The following is a 12,228-nucleotide window of genomic DNA, read 5'->3' as shown; positions in this document are numbered from 1 at the left end:
GTTTTTATAATGCTGTGACATGCTAATGCGCGTCTGAATCCCTTCCATTTAATCGATAACACTAATATGTAAATAACTAAAATCAGCAGACTTCACTTATGAAGCAAGCTATCCACCACTGGGCTTTTGAAGCATGCATGAGTCCAGTTTTGCTTCCCACTATTATTATCTTGTGTCCTGTTACGAGCAGCAAACACTACAGTCATTTCAGTAAGCTTGCCAAAATGCAGAAGGAACCGAAAACGAACTAAGCCAAAAAATAACTCTGACATGTCGGAAAAGCAAGCATTTTCACTCCAAAAGTGAGAGGCTAGTAGACTCAGCGTGGTGGTGTTTGCTGGTGTCTTTCTTTACGCAGTTCGATCTAGCTGTTCACCAGCATTTGAAAAAGAAAGAGAAAATGGAATTGCCCTGCTTAAGCTGCCTTCAAATTACATATTTTCATTTTTTCTAGGTGTTTCTCTTCTACTTTTTAGAATTTCTAACTGTAGAATTTGCTTACTGAAAATGCATGCTTTGGGCTAGAAAAGAATATTTAGAAATCCTTATCCTCCCCCCACCCCCAAACACACACACATCACCACCATCAAAAAAAAAAAAAAAAAGCAAGTGGGAGTGGAAATTTGAAAGAGGACCGCCTAATTCAGCACTAAAACCACTGTGAGAAGCAGTGTGTGTGTGTGTGTGTGTGTGTGTGTGTGTGTGTGGTGTAAAGTGTGCTTTTCAGAGTGCTCAGAGGTCGATGGGAATGTTTGATTAGCTCCTCTGAGAAGAAAGGGTGGCTGGACCTCTTGTTGTTTCTTCCTTGGAACAAACAACATTTGGATGGGATTTGTGATGCAGAAAAGCTTAAGGAAAAAAGGACATCCCTTCTGTGTGGCGGAAAATTCTTGAACAAAATATTGCTTTCTTCAAACAAGGTATGTCTGATAAATTATTAAGCCATGCAGCTAGCTTGCTTTCCATTCCTTATTATGAAAATGTATTTGTCATTAAGAAGCTACAATACATACCTGGACCAAGAAATCAGTCTGTGCAAATTTCAGTCTCAAGAGAACTGAGGTGGGAGAGGTTATATATATATTTTCCTGACATCCTTGCAAACAACTAATATCAAGTATATCAACTATTATATAAACAAATTGCACTAAGATAAAGATTAGAAGAAGATTTTTTTACTGTGTCTTTAGGCCAACTTAATTATAATGAAAATAAATGGAAAAGTGTGACATTTGTGTAGAATTTTAAAGTACATGTAAGGCTTTTTTTTATACCTTGCTTCCTCTATGAAATTTAACAGCGCTGTAACAAATTGGTGATAACAAGCTATCAAAAGCAGTATGAGAAGTAGGCACACTGGTGCTAAATTAAAAGGGAAATTCTTTATTGTGGCTCTGTACTTCTCTCTGCTCAGACAGCTCTCGGCGGAATGTGGCTGGATGTGCAATTCTGTCTTGTTTACACTGGAAGTGTGTTCTCGGGCTGAATGCTTTTTTACCGATAAGCCTGGGGAAGAGCTGGCACTGTTAACTATTGCAGCTCAGATCTGCGTAGGAAAACGTGGTAGGAAATCTCATTTAAGCATGATTAGTGTCAAACCAGCATAAACATGAAACAAATGCCTCAGGGTCCAGATAGTCCAGGGAGGGGAAGGCTGCGTTATTAGATTTGGTGGTTTGCTCTGAACAACCCAAGGCATCTTTGCCACCTCCGAACCGGGAGTGGAATTCAAGGCTTTCTTTGGGGTTTATTGTAAAAATAAAGCCAGGCATTCTTGGCCGCGGTGGTTATTCAAAAATGTGAGCCGCTAAGAAAATAGCGTTTTGCCATGACATTGTGTTGCAACAGATTTGGAAGTCTTGGTGGTCAGGTTCTGAGGTTATTTCCCTCCGTCTCTTAAGAGATGAAAACACCCCGCAGCGAGTTGGGACCCAAGGCTGGTGTGCCTTCTCTGTTGTGTGTGTGTGTCAGCCGCAAGTGATGGCTGTGCGCTGGAAGCGCCTGTCTTTTATTTACTGCGTTAAAATACCCTCTTTGGTACAAGGGCTTTAGACAAAGAGTTGCAAGACTGCAAGGGCTGCATTTTTTCTTTTTCTTTTTTATTAATATATTTTTATTGATTTTTTACAGAGAGGAAGAGAGAGGGATAGAGAGTTAGAAACATGGATGAGAGAGAATCATCCATCAGCTGCCTCTTGCACGCCCCCTACTGGGGATGTGCTTGCAACCAAGGTACATGCCCTTGACCGGAATCGAACCTGGGACCTTTCAGTCCTCAGGCCGATGCTCTAACCACTGAGCCCAACCAGTTTCGGGCTGCATTTTTTCATCGCAATAGGATGGGCTCCCAGGCTGAGCTTCATGTAAGTGACCTCCTGCCTCACCACTGACAGGAGAGGCTCCTTAGGAACAGTGGAAGTGCTTCCTCTGCATCCTGAAATCATGGTGACTTTATGAATATGGTTGAGATCTAATTACCTTTTCCCCTAAGTTACTGAACACAGGAAGAATAGTGTCTTTCAGAGAAAATACACTGGGATTGAAAATAGTGTATGGATAGCATCAGAACACAACTGCATGCGCCGTTCGCCTCTGTGATTGCTGTGAGACGCGCCGTACACCTGAGGGCGGTGAGGCTCAGGGCACTGTCCGGCCCGGAGTCCCAAATGACAGGGACAGCCCCGCCACCGCCTGCCCGCGTCACCTTGGAAAAGGTGTGTGATATTTCTTGACATGTGTTTCCCCATCTGGAACACAGAAACATCAATGTCTGCACGCCCCTCTCCCAGGGTGGTCAGGAGGTTCAATGTTGACTTAGTTCCAAAAAGGCTTTGGAATGTGGGAAGTTCTATAGAAATGCACTCTCTTCCTGCACATGTTTTGTAAAAGAAGATTATACTGAAAGAAGCTACTGGCCTTCAAAGTAATGCTTCTTGGTCCCCGCATGTTCCTGTCCCTGTGCCCGCCTGCGTAGCTTCTCCCCTTGCTCCGTTAAAAGCGTGAGCTTGGTATCAATGGCAGTGGGTGCAGGACACGGGTCTCTCCGTCCTCAGAGGGCACTCTAGCTGGGTGATCCTGGGAAGGTGACTCACCACCTCTGTGTCTCCATTTCCTCCCATATGAAATGAAGGAGTTGGACAAAATAGAGTCAAAGTTTCCCTCCTGATCCTATGATTTTCCAAAGTCAAGACATGGCCAGGTCAGTTTCATTGATGGGACTCTTTGTATGTTACCAAAGGAAGAAATATCAAAACGGGGTTTCAGAGCTATGGTATACTTAAAATGTTTATGTTTACCTAACTGAAGACTTTAGCATAAACAGAAATGAAGTGTGTGTGTGTGTGTGTGTGTGTGTGTGTATTTCCATAGTGTACTGAGGTCCAAGTTGTATGACAGACTTTTCTCAATTCTCTATTGTACTTCTATGACTGCCTGTAACATATCATGTGGAGATAATGTCAAACATCCAGATGTAAGGCCTTCCAGACAAGGCCACAGCCAAGGCCAAGGCCAAGGCCAAATGGCCCTCCTGTATTATAGATCCCATGGGAGTTTGTCAGGCAGGAGGCTCTGCCACTTCTTAAATGTATTAACTTTGGCAAGGTATTTTCTGAGCCTCAGTTTTCTCATCTCTAAAAGGGGTCTATTGTTAGTGCCTCCCTCTTAGGACCATGGCAAAGTCTTTGGTCAGTGTTCGGCACATCGTCAGCACCCAAATGTTAGCAAACACTTTCTCCACTACATGTGATAGAAGGAAGAAATCAGAGCATCTGTGAAGCAAAGCAATTGTAACCCTCTTCAAACTTTTAAACATTAACTCTTTGGATATGGTCAGCAAATAGATTCACGGAATTATGTGGTATTGATATAATTATTAGAAATGTGTAGCCATCTCTTCATTCAGAGGGTCTGAGCTAATCAATCTATCAGCTAGTTATAAGCTTGAGAGGCAAGTTCTGTGACGTCCGTAACATGAGAAACTCACGGGTCCCCGCTGGCGGCCTAAAAACGTGTGCCTCTGTGGTGGCAGCAGGCGGTGAGATGCCTGGCCCCCTGAACAAACACAGTGTGAGTGAGAGAAAAATGCGAAGGACTTTGCTCCTTTACAGGTATGGAAGTCCTCATGGAAGGAGCATGAAAGCTTCTGTTAGTGCGGAGACTGGGGCAAAGGGGAGCAACAGGCCAGGGTAAATTTAGGGTAGGCATCGGAGACGGTTTTTTGATGATGCTGATTGTCAAACTGTAAGCAAGCTGCAGTAGTATACCCCGACAGCTGGGGCCTCCACTGCCCCTGGTGGCCCGGATCTGGCCCTGACTCCTGTCACCAGATGCCCCACTGGGGTCACCTGCAACGAGCCACTCCAGTTGTGCACCTGCATCCACTGGCCCAGCTCCCAAACCATTTGGGAGCTGTGCACAGCCTGTGGAGACCCGGAAGCCCTAGGAGTCTGCCTGACAGGTAGGGGCCCCAAAGCTGCTAGTGCCCCTGCAGTTAGCTCGGTCCCTGATACTGGCCCTGGCTCTCACCGCTGTATGTGCATCTGCAACTGGCCCCTGCCACTGCACTCCACAGGCATCCATGGCTGGCTCTGCAACCGAGCACAAGCACTCACCAGCTCGGGCCGTCACAACTGCTGGACCCCAGAGCATCACCGAGGACCCCAACAGCCCTTCCAGCCTCTGCAGACCTCCTGCCGTGCTCCCCGAGCACTGCGCAGCTGGTGGTGTGGACCCCGGCAACATGATGCCCAGACAGCAAAGCCACCACAAGCCCACGCTCAGTGCCTTTTACCACCAGACCCAGGATCACAGCCCCTGTGGGCCTCCACCCACAGTGATGGGCTTTCCTGACTCTGCAAGGCTACAGGGATCGTGAAGAATCAGGGAAACATGACACACCAAAGGAGCACGAACCTCCAGGAACTGTCCTCCCCAAAAAAAATCGCCCCGCCCCAGAAATGGAGACAGGTGAACTGCCTGACAAGAACACAAAGCAATTGCTCTAAAGAAGCACAGAGAGCTTCAAAAGAACACAGGTAACCAATCTGATGAAATCGGGACAACAATTCAAGAACAGACTGAATTCAACAGAGACGACATAGAAAAGAACCAAATGGAAAGTCTGGAGCTGAAGAACACACTTTTAACTTTAAAAAATATACACACCCACAAAACGTAAGTATTCCGAGCTCTCCTGAGTGAGTTCCTGCTTACAGACCGGGAGGGGAGGGGCCAAACTCCAAGGAGAGTCCCAGCGCCTCCGGCCACAAGGAGCGAAGGCCAGTTCGGTCTGGTGGATTGCGTTTTCCTACGGTTACCTCATCGGTAAAACAAACAGTTGTGGACACTGGGTTTAGAACTTGTTTCTAATCAACCAGCGAGCGCGTCCGCTTCCACTGCACATCCTCAGAGACCGCCTGTCTGAATGCTGGGGCTGCACAGCAGGCACCAGGCGATGCCCTGAGTTGATATAAAAGAGGCAGGTCCTGTGGCAACCTGCAAAAGGCACCTCCCCCAGGAAGCAGATGTGACCGGGCTGAAACCCCCTGCCCATCGCATTCCAGGGCTGGTATCCCCGGGGAGGAAGGTGAGCCGAGATAATGCCGCCAAAATCCTTTCCTGAGACAAAGCCACAAGCCAGGGTCTTAGAGCAAAACAAATATGTATCAGTTTGGTTTTGATTCAGTTTGGAAAATTCATTGGTGTTTATTTTTTATTCTGGCCTTATAATTTAAAAAAATGTTTAGCTCATTTCTACTTCTTTTCACTTCACTAGATTTTTTTTTTTCTTTGATTCTTTTTAAGAATGGTGGGTATCATTCCTCAGCCACTTGATTGGCCCAATTATCCTACAATCGTCTAAAAGGTTTTCATGACAATGAGCTAAAGATCCTTACAGATCTCAGAGCAGAGAAGGAACAAAACTACAGATTTGCTTCCTTTCTGTGTCCTGGAAGAATTGAACTCAATGGCGGTCAAAAACCTATTGGTTCCTTTGCCGAGAATTCCAAAAATCAAGCATGGCCCACCCTGGACAGCACCTTGTAGCGAGAGATTAAATTTATTGCTTTACCGATGTTAAGTCCTCAACGAGACTCTAAATGGCTATGTTTTGCAAAAGGATGGTGACGAGAATGATGACAGTAGATCACGATTAATCACCACCCCAACAACAATAGTAATTGCTAACATGTACAGAGCTGTTCTATGTGCCAAGTACTGGTCTTTACACATATTAATTCATTTCATCTTACAGCGGGTACAGACTTACTCACTATATTATAACAGAATAGCCTCCGTCCTCCCAGAGTGGCTAAGCTGTGGGCACACAGTAAACAAATACACACAAGAGGTCTGGCGGGGATCTGGGCTGTGAAAACATGTGACAGTAGGAGAGGGGGCCGTTCTTGCCTCTGCCCAGGGTGAAATCTGAGCCCTTTACACATATTAATTCATTTCATCCTAACAGCATCCATCTGGGGTGGGTTATCACTATCCCCATTAAGCAGATGAGAAAAGTGAGGTACTGAGAAGTCAAGGAAATTGTCTGAGGTCACACAGCCAGGAAGTGATGGAGCTCAACTTCAAACCCAAGCAGTCTAGTTCCAGAGCTCACACTCTTAGCCCATCAGGCAGTCATTGCACAGTCCTGGTTTTCTATCGCTGCCCTCAATTAATCTTTGTCATCTCGGGAAACGTTGCTTTCAAGCCACGTCAAATTTCAATAAAAACCACTCCTCCTCACAAGTACAGACGGGGCAGGAATAATGATGGTGAAGAGCGAAGGCAAGGAACCCCCAGAGGGCTGATGGGAAGGAGGAGGTGTTTCTGGCATTCTTGGACCATCTCCTGATTAACAGTCGCTTCTCAAGTGTGTTGGGAAGACGTGTCTCTCGGAAGGAAAGCAGGGAGTAGGCATCAGTACCAAGCCCCTTGAGTGGCCAGTCCCCAAAAGGCACCCTTTATCCCTGCAGGTTAAATCCTCAGTGAGTCACAGACAGAATCTTATTTTCCCGTGACTCAGATTGCTTCCAAAGAATTGCTTTTCCTGGTAAGTCTCTACGTTGACAAGAACCCCTTCGAAATTTCTCAAATTCTTTCCCTCGGTGAGAGAAAGGCAAAAGTTGTGTGTGGACATGTGGTAAAAAACTCATAAAATTCACCCTCCAGGCTATCGTGAGGTGGGACTCTGTTTTTGCATTCCTTCTCCTTGAAAAGAAAAATCTCTTCCTTCGGGGACCCCAATGTCTGGTTTCAGGGGGAGAGGTCACTGGCGTCTCGGTGCTCAGTGAATCCCCTCCTCTCGGCTCCTGTGTGGCGCAGAGAAGACGTGCTCTGGCTGTAAGGTGCGAGTCGACGTGCCCGGACTGGCTTTCCTGTGTGATACAGTGAGCGAACCTGTATCCTAAAGCCACAAGGAACCTAGGGACGCAGAGGCAACGTTCAGCGGTGGCATCCAAGCTGGACTCAAAGGAGTAACCAAGAACCGCAATCTTCCGCTAACTGCCTGACCATACCAGAGCTTACAGATGCCAAGCGGGTAGCTGGAGACGGGAGAGCTGGAATAGCTTTAGGAAAAACTGCTGGCATGTCCCCCCTCCTCCTCCTGTTCCTCCTCCTCCCTCTCCCCGCACTCCTCCCACTTCAGGCAACAGGGAGAGGAGCCTCGGGACCCCTTTGGAACATGGGAGTAGTTGGCACATCATCTCAGCTGAAGCTAAGACAGAGGACCATCCCAGTTTATCATCCCATGGCACAGACAATTACAATGCGCTCCCATGTCTATTTAGATGGGCGTATTATGTCTGGTCAGACTTAAAAATATGCCTGCTGCGTCACTTTACCAGAAATAACATTTGTGTGAGAGAGAGAGAGCTGTGAGCGAGCTCAGGCCCAAATATAACTTAGGACAATCTCTTTAACTTAGAACTAAGACCACCTCATTACACAGTGTGTGTATTTTACACGTGAGTCTCATCTATTGTCAACAGAATACTTAAAAAAGCCTAGGACCGTGGTCGGCAAACTGCGGCTCTCGAGCCACATGCGGCTCTTTGGCCCCCTTGAGTGTGGCTCTTCCACAAAATACCACGGCCTGGGCGAGTCTATTTTGAAGAAGTGGCGTTAGAAGAAGTTTAAAAAAATTGGCTCTCCAAAGAAATGTCAATCGTACTGTTGATAGTTGTCTCTGTTGACTAATGAGTTTTCCGACCACCGGCCTAGGATATATGTATCAGGGTAAAAAGGAAAATGAAACCATCAGCAGGGTGGTCAAATGGGGGCACAGCATGGGGTTCAATGTTTGAGGCCTGGGGTGGAATTCTGGTTCTTTGACATTCTATAACTTTGGACAGCTTACTAGGGTTCTCTGAGCCTTCGTTTCTTACTCTGAAAAATGGGCATAAGAGCACTTACCTGACTGGATCACCATGATAATTAAATAAGGTCACATATGTGCAGTGTGTATCATATGGTACGCATTCGGTAGGTGACCATTATTATTGGAGTGGACTCTAAACTTCTAACACTTTCCATAAAGAACAAGGGCACCAATCCCCTCTTGTGTGCCAGGCCACTGGACAGCTGGGTCAAAACTGGCAGGAGGGCCAGGAGAGAGGGTACGAAGGCCCCGTCAGAGCTGGCAGCGGTCCAGAGGGGGCCTCTCAGGCATGAGGCTGCATGGCTTCCTCAGGAGCTGGCTCTCCCGCTTTGAATGGACTCTCTTTCTGCTGGTCCCCGCCACCCCCTGGGACTTAATCCTCCAGAGCCCCCAGCGGCTCAGCCTCAGTCTCCTCCCTCCCCTCTGCCTTCCAGCTCCCCAGCGGTTGCTGGGATTCAGGAATGCACTTTGGGACTTTGACCCAGAGCTCCAGGCCTGCCTCTGGGAGGCCAGGGGAGAGGTCTGAGACACACCCATCTTTATCCAGAGGTAGAGAGGAAGATGGTATGGGTTTTACACACACACCCTCATCCCCCTTCTCACCTCAGCTGGAAGGCTCTGCCAGATGCGCAGTGAAGGCGGAGCGAAAAGAACAGAATGTCCAGGCCAGGCGGGCTCTGGGGATCACATTGGACTGAACCAAACACCCAGCTCCAAGCTCACAGAGCACGGCCCCTTGGCAACCGCGGACCACGGTGCCCCAGGAGAGCGCGCTGGGCGGAGGCAGAGCTGACCCCGTGTCAAATGCTTAGGCGGAGAAGCTTCAGCTGAGAGAACTCATCGTCCAGACTCCACGGGAACGCTGAGACCGCGCCGTTTCCAGAGTAACTGGGAGGGGCAGTCAGGGCCCACCTCATCCTTTACTGAGACATCCCTGCCCCCTCCTCCCCCTCACCCCCCTAACCCGCCCACTGACTGCTCCCCGTGCCCCTTCCATTACCGAGGATAAATGACTCTTGGAAGCAGTTCTTTAGAGCTCGTTTGGGGGCATGCCTGCAAACTGGTATTTTTTCCCAGTGGCCATATAAGATCTAAACTACCACTTCAGAAACATAATTACTGCGTGCAGCCTCCCTGGAAATCACCATTGGTGGAAGCCTGGGTGGATGTGGTAAGCATTACCATATGGCAGGTTCTTAACGGAGTAACGGTGATGGTCTGACACACACGCACCACAGAAGCCTTTCCCTTTTTGGTCTCCTGACATGTGGAAACATGCCACATGGACCAACGAACCCCAGGGCAAGGCATACATCGGTCTTTGAGCACACGCATGAGCGCTTTGACACACCCAAGGGCCCAGGGGTGAAGACCTTCGCATTAGGATTTGCCCTGGCTGCGCATGGCAAGCCAAGTGAAACCAGAGAAGGGGATCTAGTAGGTCACATGTTAGTCATCAAGGCAATGACCTGTAATACGTGTGGGAAAGGGCTAGCACATTCTTTTTCATATATGTAAATACTTGGGGAACTAAACAATGGTCTAAATCAGAATTTGTCATTTCTGACGCTCTTAGCGTGTCACGCTGGGTAATTCTTGGTTGTGAGGGCTGTGCTGTGCATTGTGGGATGTTTAGCAGCATCCCTGGCCTCTACCCATTTAAAGGCCAGTAGTATCCCCCACCTGAAATTATAAGCAAAAATGTCTCCAAACATTGCCAAATCTTTCCTGGAGGTGGGGGATGGGAGTGGCAAAAGCACCCCTAATGGCCCCCTAACTAGTTGGGCTCAGTGGATAGAGAACAGATCTGCAGACTGAAGGGTCCCAGGTTCGATTCCGGTCAAGGAGGCATGTACCTCAGTTGCAGGCTCCTTGCTGGCCTGGGCCCTGGTCAGAGCTTGTGCAGGAGGCAACCAGTCGATGTAGTTCTCTCACATCAATGTTTCTCTCTGTCTTTCCCTTTCTCTTTCCCTCTCTCTAAAAATCAATGGAAAACTATCCTCGGGTGATGATAAAAAATAAATAAATAAATAAAACAACCCTATGGACCTTGACCATAGACACATCAGGGACTCCACAGTGACATTCTTACAGCATCATTTCAGGGTCATGCTCTCCCTGAGTGCTCCAGGTATACAGGGTGCTTCTTCTCCTCAGTGGCTGCCATAGCTCATGAGATTCTTCTTCCCAGAGCTGGCTTCTCCCACTCCTGCCTCGATGCCACCAAAAGACAAGTACACACGCCCTTCCCATTTTAATTGTTTTCATTTTACTACTAACCATTTCAGGGAAACGGGAGATAAGTAAAACAGCAATCAAAGCTTCCAGGCACAGAAACTCACACTGGTTGGCGCAGAAGGGCCCAGCAACATCCCTGTCATGCACGGGAGACCAGGGCCAGCTGGACCGCCTTCCCTGGAAATGGGACTTGGGGAGTGGCCAGACACGGAGGCGTCTGCTCCCTCTGCTTCTCTCCATCTCACTCTGTCCTCATCTTCCACATCTTCATCAGGGCCCCATATGGCCTCCAGCTTGGCTCCCACTGTTTTCAAGGCTTTCAGTATTCTGCTTCCAAAATCCCAAGGGAGATCTTGATTGGCCTAAGTTATCTTTTTTTTTTTCCAGGCCGTTAAGTATCCAGCTTAGTCACTGAACTTCATCGCGTGTTTTCTCTGCATCTGAGCATAGTACTTGAGGCCCTTCAGAAGTCTTGTGAGATTAAGGTTACAGATGTAACTAGGCTTTTAAAAGGGAAGAGTAAGTGGAATTTCCATTTTATAGTAATGTTATACCATAAATCATGAAACCATTTGGAATTTATAATACCAGTCACATGAGGTGCTCGATATAGTGAAAAGAGCACAAGGTTAATATAGAGATCTGGGCTATGTGACCTTAGGGGAATTTACTGCTCAGACTGTAGAAATAGTGTCCATTCTACTTCAAGAGGTCTCAGGTGGTCCAGGCAAGAGAACTGTTCAGGAAACGCTCTGCAGACCGGTATAAACCTATGTGCTCTGTGTGGACAGGCATTGGGAAGTAGGGAGCGGTCAAGGATAATCTTGGAGCTACAAGTCCAACTGAAAGGGAAGTTCATTGTTGCAGCAGCCTCCAGGCGCAGACAGTGGAGTGCTCCAGCTCCATTTCTCCGCCACTCACTGAGCCCACCCCCCCAACCCCCCGTCTGCCTCCTCTCTGTGTTGGCCTCAGACTGACCTGTCTGAGGACTGACCTGGTGAGGAGATGGCTGCCAACAGACCTAGAGCAAACTGCCCCCCATCCATTCCCAACCTCAGAGGTAACCTCTCCCTGAAAAACATGGGAGTCAAGTCCTTCCGTCCTGACACAGCTCGGGACGTGCCCACCTTGAACTAGTCCCAATCCCTTGGACAAGGAGGCCCTGTGCTGGCGGGCTCAAGCCTGAGATCTCAGAGCACATCTTCCTTCCATCCATAGCCTGGTGCATCTTCAGGCACCAACATATCAAAAAGAGGCAACATTTCCTTTGCCTTCCTGCCTAGTTGGCTTGCACTTTGCTCTTGGCCTTTCTTTAAGATAAAAGAAGGAAGGAACTAGAAAGAGAAGGAAAAGAAGGAAGGAAAGAACAACCACTGTCCTCTCTCTAGCTCACTCTCTTCGTCATAGAATCCCAGGGGGTTATAATGGCCACCACTGGTGTCATGGCAACAGGAAATGTGGTGTTTCAGTCCCAGCCCAGAGCAATGTGGTGTGTAAAGTTTCTAAGCAGATGGAGGCCATCTCCACATTGTAAAGGCCCCTCCGAGTACCAGCCTTCCTTGTTCCATCTTCACCAGATAAACTCACGCCCACAGACAAGCAGCCGAGGC

The 12,228-nt window shown here is 47.9% G+C and overlaps 1 protein-coding gene across 1 annotated transcript in view; it reads left to right on the top strand.

The window, feature by feature from the left end:
- Window positions 1–636: 636 nt before the first annotated feature.
- Window positions 637–12,228, top strand: part of VIT (vitrin) — an 84,144-nt gene continuing 72,552 nt past the window's right edge. The window contains exon 1 of the mRNA XM_084900606.1: window positions 637–920. The gene's annotated coding sequence lies outside the window, so the exon portion shown is untranslated. The remainder of the gene's footprint in view (window positions 921–12,228) is intronic.

The sequence above is a fragment of the Pipistrellus hanaki genome (genome assembly GCF_964339955.1).
Source record: "Pipistrellus hanaki genome assembly, chromosome: 12".
NCBI lineage: Eukaryota > Metazoa > Chordata > Mammalia > Chiroptera > Vespertilionidae > Pipistrellus > Pipistrellus hanaki.
The sequence above is the reverse complement of the archived record's forward strand: the minus strand, read 5'-3'. Positions and strand labels throughout refer to the sequence as shown.